This window comes from Schistocerca nitens, chromosome 4, assembly GCF_023898315.1.
Source record: "Schistocerca nitens isolate TAMUIC-IGC-003100 chromosome 4, iqSchNite1.1, whole genome shotgun sequence".
NCBI lineage: Eukaryota > Metazoa > Arthropoda > Insecta > Orthoptera > Acrididae > Schistocerca > Schistocerca nitens.
Window position 1 is genome coordinate 693,278,045 of NC_064617.1, and position 12,008 is coordinate 693,290,052.

The 12,008-nt window shown below is 41.5% G+C and overlaps 1 protein-coding gene across 2 annotated transcripts in view; it reads left to right on the forward strand.

Moving 5' to 3' along the window:
- Positions 1–12,008, forward strand: part of LOC126251939 (MOB kinase activator-like 2) — a 372,304-nt gene that overhangs the window by 176,956 nt on the left and 183,340 nt on the right. The gene's annotated exons all lie outside the window — the stretch shown is intronic.

Genomic DNA, 12,008 nt, shown 5'->3' on the forward strand with positions numbered 1-12,008 from the left:
TTTTTTTTAACGGTATGAGGTTCCCTCCCTAAACTCTACATATATAAGGATTAACTAAATTAGTCTTCTGTGAAAAGTAAATATAAGTTCTGTATCTGTTGTCTTCACGCAGCGCAGGAAAAAGAGATTCATAAACGCCAGCGGGATAGCCGCGCAGTCTTGGCGCCTTGCCACGGTTAGCGCGGCTTCCCCCGTCGGAGGTTCGAGTCCTCCCTCGGGCATGGATGTGTGTGTTGTCCTTAGCGAAAGTTAAAGTTAGATTAAGTAGTGTGTAAGCCTGGGGACCGATGACCTCAGCAGTTTGGTCCCATAGGAACTTAACACAAATTTCCAAAGAGAAAATGACAATGTAGATAAACAATGTTATTAGTTTGTAGGCATTCGTCTTCCGTGTATAATTTCTGTGAACATCTTTAGCATTGAATGAAACAGTTTTGTGGTAGTCTATGAGATAATACTTTGCCATTCTTTTTTTACACTTCTTTTAGAGAAGTCTTAATTCCTATTTCATGTTTTCTGACCATTATTTCAAGCGTACTCCGGAAGATTTTCGATTGGATTAAGGTCTGCGCTCTGTGCTGGAAAGTTGAGAACGAGAGTATGGTACAACCACCAAAGATGAAAAATTGCCGCTGTATGCTGAGCGTCACGCATAGGTTCATTGTCTTATTGAAAGTATTAATCTGTGCCTAAACCCAAAGCTGTTAACGCTTTTCTGGAGATTTTCCTTTAGGATATATATGTACTAAATTCTATTCATGTTACCTGCAACAAAAGCAAGTTGCCCAACACCAGATGTAGCCATAAGCCATACATCCCCATATAAAAATTCCTCCACCACCGTGCTTCACTGTCGGTTGAATGTGTTCGGGATCTAACTCAGTATTTGATCGACTTCACACCAAAAGTGTGCCATCCTGTAGAAAGGTGCTAAATTTGCTTTCGTCTGTGAACATTACTTTGTCGTAGAAACTTGTGTCCTTGCTTATATCCTCTGAAACAAATTCAAGTCTCAGGTTCTTGTTCTTCTTGCTGATGTTTTGTTTTATTCTCCATAACCTGCACTGCTTAAAATGTAGCGAACAGCCCTCGGTGTGATTTCCTTCCCAAACCCATCATTAATAAGCTTAGACAATGCAGGAGCTGTCAGTTTAGGATCTTCTTAAACCGTCGTTATTAACAAAAATGGCTCTGAGCACTATGGGACTTAACAGCTATGGTCATCAGTCCCCTAGAACTTAGAACTACTTAAACCTAACTAACCTAAGGACATCACACAACACCCAGCCATCACGAGGCAGAGAAAATCCCCGACCCCGCCGGGAATCGAACCCGGGAACCCGGGCGTGGGAAGCGAGAACGCTACCGCACGACCACGAGATGCGGGCGTTATTAACATATTTCTTTCTATTTCGTTACTTTCCGTGTTCGACCACTTCTTTCGGTATTAATGACGAGTATTTCTTTCTCTAAATCGCGATATTATGGACTGCAGAACTTTCCGTCTTCTTCCGATACTATCAACTATTTCTGAAAATGTTTTACCTTTTTCTTATTGAGAGATAACAATTTGCCTTCCCTCTGTAGTTGTTTCCTTCCGTTTGCGGCCCATTTTGCTGTTGCAAGGCAGTCCACGCTTATCAGAACCAACATGATCGAGACGAGGCTTGCCACTGAAGGCACTCCTTGCCGCAAGCGGTTCGTTAGTCGTTTTATTTTTACGTTTCTAGTAGTGTATGAAACTTTTTCCCCATGTACGGGGTGCATTCAAGTTCTAAGGCCTCCGATTTTTTTTTCTAATTAACTACTCACCCGAAATCGATGAAACTGGCGTTACTTCTCGACGTAATCGCTCTGCAGACGTACACATTTTTCACAACGCTGACGCCATGATTCCATGGCAGCGGCGAAGGCCTCTTAGGAGTCTGTTTTGACCACTGGAAAATCGCTGAGGCAATAGCAGCACGGCTGGTGAATGTGCGGCCACGGAGAGTGTCTTTCATTGCTGGAAAAAGCCAAAAGTCACTAGGAGCCAGGTCAGGTGAGTAGGGAGCATGAGGAATCACTTCAAAGTTGTTATCACGAAGAAACTGTTGCGTAACGTTAGCTCGATGTGCGGGTGCGTTGCCTTGGTGAATCAGCACACGCGCAGCCCTTCCCGAACGTTTTTGTTGCAGTGAAGGAAGGAATTTGTTCTTCAAAACATTTTCGTAGGATGCACCTGTTACCGTTGTGCCCTTTGGAACGCAATGGGTAAGGATTACGCCCTCGCTGTCCCAGAACATGGACACCATCATTTTTTCAGCACTGGCGGTTACCCGAAATTTTTTTGGTGGCGGTGAATCTGTGTGCTTCCATTGAGCTGACTGGCGCTTTGTTTCTGGATCGAAAAATGGCATCCACGTCTCATCCATTGTCACAACCGACGTAAAGAAAGTCCCATTCATGCTGTCGTTGCGCGTCAACATTGCTTGGCAACATGCCACACGGGCAGCCATGTGGTCGTCTGTCAGGATTCGTGGCACCCACCTAGATGACACTTTTCGCATTTTCAGGTCGTCATGCAGGATTGTGTGCACAGAACCCACAGAAATGCCAACTCTGGAGTTGATCTGTTCAACAGTCATTCGGCGACCCCCCAAAACAATTCTCTCCACTTTCTCGATCATGTCGTCAGACCGGCTTGTGCGAGACCGAGGTTGTTTCGGTTTGTCGTCACACGATGTTCTGCCTTCAATAAACTGTCGCACCCACGAACGCACTTTCAACACATCCATAACTCCATCACCACATGTCTCCTTCAACTGTCGATGAATTTCAATAGGTTTCACACCACGCAAATTCAGAAAACGAATGATTGCACGCTGTTCAAGTAAGGAAAACGTCGCCATTTTAAGTCTTTAAAACAGTTATCATTCTCGCCGCTGGCGGTAAAATTCCAACTGCCGTACGGTGCTGCCATCTCTGGGACGTATTGACAATGAACGCGGCCTCATTTTAAAACAATGTGCATGTTTCTATCTCTCTCCAGTCCGGAGAAAACAATCTGAGGCCTTAGAACTTGAATGCACCTCCTATGAGCCCATCCGGTACAGAATTATTTACTTTTTTCAGAAGGCTAATTTAGTTACAAATTAGGAAGGAAACTACATACTCTTAATTTTCCAAATAACATCTCAGAATTGTCATCTTTAGTTCTAATAAATAAAGGTATTGTACGTGAACAAGCCAGTCCTGACAAAGCTCTACCATCTGGTGAGCACGATGTATGAGACAGGCGAAATACCCTCAGACTTCAAGAAGAATATAGTAATCCCAATACCAAAGAAAGCAGGTGCTGACAGATGTGAAATTACCGAACTATCAGTTTAATAAGTCACGGCTGCAAAATACATACGCGAATTCTTTACAGACGAATGGAAAAACTGGTAGAAGCCGACCTCGGGGAAGATCAGTTTGAATTCCGTAGAAATATTGGAACACGTGAGGCAATACTGACCCTACGACTTGTCTTAGAAGCTAGATTAAGAAATGGCAAACCTACGTTTCTAGCAATTGTAGACTTAGAGAAAGCTTTTGACAATGTTGACTGGAATACTATCTTTCAAATTCTGAAGGTGGCAGGTGTAAAATACAGGGAGCGAAAGGCTATTTAAAATTTGTACAGAAAGCAGATGGCAGTTATAAGAGTCAGTGGTTGGGAAGGGAGTGAGACAGGGTTGTAGCCTCTCCCCATTGTTATTCAATCTGCATATTGAGCAAGCAGTAAAGGAAACAAAAGAAAAATTCGGAGTAGGTATTAAAATCCATGGAGAAGAAATAAAAACTTTGAGGTTCGCCGATGACATTGTAATTGTATCAGAGACAGCAAACGACTTGGAAGAGCAGTTGAACGGAATGGACAGTGTCTTGAAAGGAGGATATAAGATGAACATCAACAAAAGCAAAACGGGGGTAATGGAATGTGGTCGAATTAAGTCGGGTGATGCTGAGGGAATTAGATTAGGAAATGAGACACTTATAGTAAAGGAGTTTTGCTATTTGGGGAGCAAAATAACTGATGATGGTCGAAGTAGAGAGGATATAAAATGTAGACTGGCAATGGCAAGGAAAGCGTTTCTGAAGAAGAAAAATTTGTTAACATCTAGTATTGGTTTAAATGTCAGGAAGTCGTTTCTGAAAGTATTTGTATGGAGTGTAGCCATGTATGGAAGTGAAACATGGATGATAAATAGTTTGGACAAGAAGAGAATAGGAGCTTTCGAAATGTGGTGCTACAGTAGAATGCTGAAGATTAGATGGGTAGATCACATAACTAATGATGAGGTATTGATTCGAATTGGGGAGAAGAGGAGTTTGTGGCACAACTTGACAAGAAGAAGGAATCGGTTGGTAGGACAAGTTTTGAGGCATCAAGGGATCACAAATTTAGTATTGGAGGGCACCGTGGAGGGTAAAAATCGTAGAGGGAGACCAAGAGATGAATACACTAAGCAGATTCAGAAGGATGTAGGTTGCAGTAGGTACTGGGAAATGAAGAAGCTTGCACAGGATAGAGTAGCATGGAGTGCTGCATCAAACCAGTCTCAGGAATGAAGATTTCCACGACTGTATGCAGCCGTAATGCAAACATGTGCAGGACCGACACGCACATATCGGCGGTGACGCACCCAGAAGCTAAAGCGCTACGAAGGAAGCGAGACAACTGCCGCGGCAGATAGTGGCGTATCGCGCCGCTACGCGTTTGCCGAGTCCCCGCTGACGCCAGCGGCGCACCCAGAGCGGCAGCGGACGGGCCCGCGCCGACGTCATCCTCGGTTTGCTTACGCTGGCGAGCCCTAGGCCGGCCGCGGCCGCGCCCTCGTGTTTATTTTCACGCAATGATTAATGTTTATTTTCGCAACCACGTCACTCCGGACGCGAAGTATTTGTTTATGCTGATTGGGAAAGGTGCGCCATCGCTTGCGCAATAGAGCCGTGCCGCGCCGACCAGCCCAAAACGCTCCAATTTTGAGACGCCACGCTATGTGTAGGGCAGGCGAAACAATAATTATAAGTTTTGAACATGGCTGATGTTTGCAGCAACCGTATACACATATTTCAAAAATATGTAAAAATCTGCCAACGGGTTGCATAGGTTTTCTATATACGTTGACCACCTTAGAGGTGACGAAATCTGCTCAAGGTATATAGAAAACCTATGCAACCGGTTGCCAGATTTTTACATATTTTTGAGAATTATAAATGTTAGCGCAGTTAAAGAGTTGCCCACCTTCTCTTTGAATGCGAACCCCATATTTCGACTTGTGACAGAGAATAAAGAGCTACAACAAAGGACAGTTTTATGTCATAATCGATTGTTAGCATACAGCATTTCAGTTTACTTTATCAGTGAAGTTAGACTTTCTCTTTGTAGTGTGGAAAATGACTTTCTCGATGGAAGAAAGAATAAAAATTGTGGAAGCATGTGTGAAAACAGGTTAGATTAAGAAACTTGGCAAATTCTTGAGGGTCATTTACCCGACGGAGGACTACCAGCAAAGAGAGCAATACGGAGTCTGTATAAAAATTGGGGCACCTGTGGATTTTGGCAAAATATAGAATGACAAAGTTCGCAGACCAGAAGTTATTGCAGACATTCGTCGCAGAATTATTCAGAGCCCAAAGATGTCTACACCTAAATTGGCTCAACGGGTGCATGTAAGTAGGAAGAGATGCCAGGAGATATTGAAAAGTCGTAATTTGAAGCCATTTCGTGTGACTGTTGTGCAGCAATGACGGGAGGATGACAGAAACGTGTAGATTAGTGCACGTGGCTTTGGATAACACCATCGATGTTTCGTCAGACTTTATCCATTACATCACGAGTGATGGATCATGGTTTCGTCTTTTCGCTCATGGAAATACACAGAAAACGAGATACTCTGCAGCGGGACCCTAAGATCTCCATGGTGAAAAAATTGTCGTTTGGTGCGGTGTAAGAGGAACGTGCACGTTGGACGGGTATTTTTTGACACTACCCTCAACACGGTTGCACATATGGAAATTTTTGGTACATTTTGTGCTCAACTCAATGAATATGAAAGACAATGCTGCTTCTCCCAGCAAGATGGGGCAACATGCCACACGTCAATGCCTGGAACGAGTCTACGATGTCTTCACTTTCGCCGGATCTAACAGCACGCCATTATTTCATGTGCGACTCTTGAAAACCAAGGTCTATGAAACAGATCAACACTCAATACAGGAACTGAAAGACAACATCATCCGTGAAGTGCCGCCATCGATATCCGAACTTGACGACGGATGTGTCGGAATACGCCTAGACGTGCACAGCTGTGTGTAGATGTTCCAGGGGATCACTTAAACAATATTCTACAAACGTATTTTGCATTGTAAATAAATGGTTAGTCCATTTCAGCTCTTTGTTTCTGTACTTTCACTGTTTCCTTTATACGTACGCGGGCTACTTTTTTCTGCGCCATCCAGTGCGTATGGTATTTCTCATTCTCATTTAGGTAAGTGACCTTAATTCATTACAGCACTTAATCGCAAAAATTCGTATTTACGTGTGTCTTTATAATACAGTACTGAGCAACGTCGTCTTACCTTGCATCTGTGCCACACACTGGATTAAAACGGTTGAAAGATGCCACGTGTGTTATTGTAAGAGTTTCTCTTGCTTTGATATTATGACATTTACGTAGCAGCCAAGTATTTGTTTGCTTTCTGCAAGACCGGCGTCACCTTTTCAGCGGTTTTTGGCTTTATTATAGCCTTTTAATGAAGAAATGATGAGAAATAAAATTGAAATACACACACAAGTGATTTTAGTACTGTGGAACCCTCATGATAACATATCTGTAGTCATATTGATCATATTCGTGTAGCTACTAATTTATAGTGGTGCCACGTGGGTTGGTCATACCGACTTGGAATAAAATCTAAGAAAAATATTTGATTTATGTCGATGTATGATTCTGGCAGGCAGTAATTGTTGACATTGGCAGCACTCAAATTTATATTTGGATTACGTGTTGCTCGTGAGCCGTGACGACTTTATACCTCTATAACACTGTTGTGACTAATATTGTTTTGACTGCAAGATTTAATCCAAAATCGTGATGCACATGAAAATAGCAGCCACGTTGTCTACGGTATCCAAAACTGAATTGAAAGATACTTTAACGGCAACCTTCTACAAATTAGGCCTGAATTAGCTATCTCTGTGTTTTCTGGTGTGTTACTAAGTCCCGTCCGTTTTCATAGCTGATGTTTGGCACCTCTGTTGCCATACAGAGCTCCCGGGTTCGATCTGTTGAACCGCTTGGGAGTTTACATTGGTAGAAGTGTTGAAGTATGGTCTGGAGAAAGTTGAACTATTTGAAGTAACAGCTTCTCTTTCTAAATCCAACATCTTCAACATACGTTACAAAAATTAACATCAAGTGAACGATATTCTAGAATGCTCCTAAGAAGTATTTTGTTGTCTTCACTCCGAAGATAGTTTTGCAATAGTTTTTTTCCTTCTTCTGTATTTGATGATGTACCATACTTTCCAAGTACATTCGCGAAGGATTACCAAAGTTGTCTACAATTTGAGCAGTATACGTCTTGCATTCTTACTATTTCCCAAACCTTCTAATATGTTCAGTAATAGACTCCTACACCTAAGTATTCGATCCACGCCGGAGTCACGTCGTACTTGCTGATGTTCCAAGGTTTTATACGTCCAAGGCTTTAAACGCCTTGTATTCCTGGGATCTCTTCGTTACTAATATTGGCCGTCCACTCACTCAGCGGTAGCATCTCATCTGAAAATCATCACTTTTGTCTTCCTCTTCATACCAATACAATTTTTTTCATCCATGAAGAGAAGTAATCACTGCAAACTTCTCAATGAGTTGCTTCCTTAATCTCATGTGCACGATATGATTTCTTTTTTTGCTGAAAGCGTCCTTACTCTAGATCTATCAGACTACACTCATCTGAGGTTATCTTGCTTACGAGAGAGATGACAGTCTCCTTCTTGTACACGAATTGTGTCTTCAGAAAAGCATTAGACCTCGTGCTGTGTCTGCTCACTGCAAGGACTCCAGTCCTTTCTCGTACTTCAGTTAAACACTTTTGGGAATATACAGTAATAATTTCGACGGAATGAAGCCGTCTCGTCTGAGTTTTCTTGATCAGTGTTTCCTCCTGTTGATCAGCGTATCTCACAACTGCTACCTGATATTTGTGAATATTAATATGGGCAGCCTGTGTTCGTCATGTCTGTATCTCCAAGTGTTCCAAACGGTTGCTCCCACTTCTCCCTGTCAAAAGCATTCTCAACATTTGTGGAATCAGTAAAGATTTGAACTGCATGATCTGATGATTTCCAGCGGGGCTGACAATTCCATTTTTACATACTGCGTACGTGTGTTGCTGCTAGCGATGGTGCCGTAGTTGCAACGTGGACTTGAACCAGACTGCGAGGTACTATTAGTAACTTACCGCTATTTATACCACAGCTTAACTGGTGCCGGGAGTTCCACTTCAAATCTGTTAGTTCAAATGACAAATACATATATAATAAACACTGAGGCCGTTTTGTTTGGAAACAATGTTATTGGGACATCGTTTCGAAATAAGTTTATCCCGAAATGTCATTCTGCATCTCCATAGGCTCCAGTCTCTTTGCAGTGACTGTTGCTTCATCCATACGTGCGTTTCTCGTGATTGATCAGAAGCGAAGAAAATGAACAGATGGAGGACAAAAAAGTATTGTTCCCGTAAGTGTGTACACAAAGCATCGATTGGATGTCCTACAGCTGTTTAGTTATTTAGTGGCTCGTGTTTCTGTAATTTCGTAAGAGTGATCAAGGGATTTCCGAAATATGCTGCAACTTGTTTCGGGCAGACACTATTGCTTGTTATTGCTTTTGAATCAAATAGCTTTTTGTACCTCTTTAGAATTTTAAACTACAATTTTTTGCCAATTTTTACCACTGCTGCTATTGTTACTAATTATTATTATTATTATTATTATTATTATTGCTGATTAAACACATCCTTCCTTTTACACCGGTTTGTTATAATCTGACCTATGTCTGAAAAGTCTCAAGTATTTCAAGGTTTAGTCAGTGCTGCTCATGACCGACAGTTGCTTTCGCGTGTTTGCTGTTTGACTAAGGTACGAACCATTCTTAACACCACAATACAGACATTTGTTGCGAAATAGTGATTCGTGTCTTCCATTTCGGTTAAAAAAAGAACAGTCTTCCGGAATTCTTTCTAAACATCGAAACAACGAAACGTGGTATGAGGACTATTTGAGAACATGGACAGAACATTGGAGTAATATTTCTGCAAAATGTTCCGCAGTGACACACTGCCCTGTATGCCACAGTATATTGCACCTGATACCAGGTAGATCGGTTGTCAAAATATTGTGCGTAAAAAATCTCGAGCCCGAATGCATAACTGAAAATATACTGCCTATAAATCGTGCTGGCAATACGTCAGAATTCGGAATAAAGATATACTTGTTTATATCCATATTTTTTCCTACATTGATTTGAAAGCCAGGCTCGCTTCCGTGGATGGTGTAAGTGACGTGTAAACTGGCAGATAGGCGAATAGGCCTTATAAGACCCTGCGTGCCTATCGGGTAGTTCAGTTCTCGTATCAGATAACCGCTGCGGTCTCTTGCATCGTTCGTCGTTACGGAATAAGGCGTTTATACGACGGATAACCTTCGATCTTGTACGACTTTAGCACCATGGGAATAAGACATTAGTTTGCGCTATAGGCTGCGTTTAAGGACTCTGCGCAATAAGAGGGTATACACTGTGTATCGTACTTAAGCGTTGTGATGTCGCCATGTTACATTGTACAATTTTCTGTATTTACAGAAAGATATAACCGCCATTTGACTGTATGATATGCTTCATTACGCGATTTAGATTTCAGTCTTGGGCCATTTTAAAGTGTTAAAACAAGAATAAATGAATACCCAATAAAAGTACAAACAGCAGAAAAGTAGGCAAAAAGTAATTAACGTATATATTACATGATTTGATTTCTTACTTACATGTCAAAAATCATCTGACTTGGGTAAAAAAAAATACATCTTCGTTTTCCTAAACGTGATGTTTCGTAAGTACATGTGAGAACATCTTTGTGATAATATATTGGTTGGCAAGTTGCAAAACGTATTGACAGGATGAGTTGTTGTTGTTGTGTAACCGGTCCCTTCTTTTTGTCAAGTTGTGCCACATACTCCCCCACAATTCTATTCAATACTTCATCATTAGTTATGTGATCTACCCATCTAATCTTCAGCATTCTTCTGTAGCACCACATTTCGAAAGCTTCTATTCTCTTCTTGTCTAAACTATTTATCGTCCACGTTTCACTTCCATACATGGCTACACTCCATACAAATACATTCAGAAACGATTTCCTGACACTTAAATCTATACTCGATGTAAACAAATTTCTCTTCTTCAGAAACGCTTTCCTTGCCATTGCCAGTCTACATTTTATATCTTCTCTACTTCGACCATCATCAGTTATTTTGCTCCCCAAATAGCAAAACTCCTTTACTACTTTAAGTGTCTCATTTCCTAATCTAATTCCCTCAGCATCACCCGACTTAATTCGACCACATTCCATTATCCTCGTTTTGCTTTTGTTGATGTTCATCTTATATCCTTCTGTCAAGACACTGTCCATTCCGTTCAACTGCTCTTCCAAGTCCTTTGCTGTCTCTGACAGAATTACGATGTCATCGGCGAACCTCAAAGTTTTTATTTCTTCTCCATGGATTTTAATACCTACTCTGAATTTTTTTTTTTGTTTCCTTCACTGCTTGCTCAATATACAGATTGAATAACATCGGGAAGAGACTACAACCCTGTCTCATTCCCTTCCCAACCACTGCTTCCCTTTCCTGTCCCTCAACTCTTATAACTGCCATCTGGTTTCTGTACAAATTTTAAATAGCCTTTCGCTCCCTGTGTTTTACCCCTGCCACAAGAGAGTGTTCCAGTCAACATTATCAAAAGCTTTCTCTAAGTCTACAAATGCTAGAAATGTAGGTTTGCCTTTCCTTAATCTTTCTTCTAAGATAAGTCGTAGGGTCAGTATTGCCTCACGTGTTCCAACATTTCTACGGAATCCAAACTGATCTTCCCCGAGGTCCGCTTCTACCAGTTTTTCCATTCGTCTGTAAAGAATTCGCGTTAGTATTTTGCAGCTGTGACTTATTAAACTGGTAGTTCGGTAATTTTCACATCTGTCAACACCTGCTTTCTTTGGGATTGGAATTATTATATTCTTCTTGAAGTCTGAGGGTATTTCGCCTGTCTCATACATCGTGCTCACCAGATTGTAGAGTTTTGTCAGGACTGTCTCTCCCAAGGCCGTCAGTAGTTCTAATGGAATGTTGTCTACTCCTGGGGCCTTGTTTCGACTCAGGTCTTTCAGTGCTCTGTCAAACTCTTCATGCAGTATCATATCTCCCATTTCATTTTCATCTACATCCTCTTCCATTTCCATAATATTGTCCTCAAGTAGATCGCCATTGTATAGACCCTCTATATACTCCTTCCACCCTTCTGCTTTCCCTTCTTTGCTTAGAACTGGGTTTCCATCTGAGCTCTTGATATCCATACAAGTGGTTCTCTTTTCTCCAAAGGTCTCTTTAATTTTCCTGTAGGCAGTATCTATATTACCGCTAGTGAGATAAGCCTCTACATCCTTACATTTGTCCTCTAGCCATCCCTGCTTAGCCATTTTGCACTTCCTGTCGATCTCATTTTTGAGACGTCTGTATTCCTTTTTGCCTGCTTCATTTACTGCATTTTTATATTTTCTCCTTTCATCAATTAAGTTCAATATTTCTTCTGTTACCCAAGGAGTTCTTCTACCCCTCGTCTTTTTACCTACTTGATCCTCTGCTGCTTTCACTACTTCATCCCTCAAAGCTACCCATTCTTCTTCTACTGTACTTCTTTCCCCCA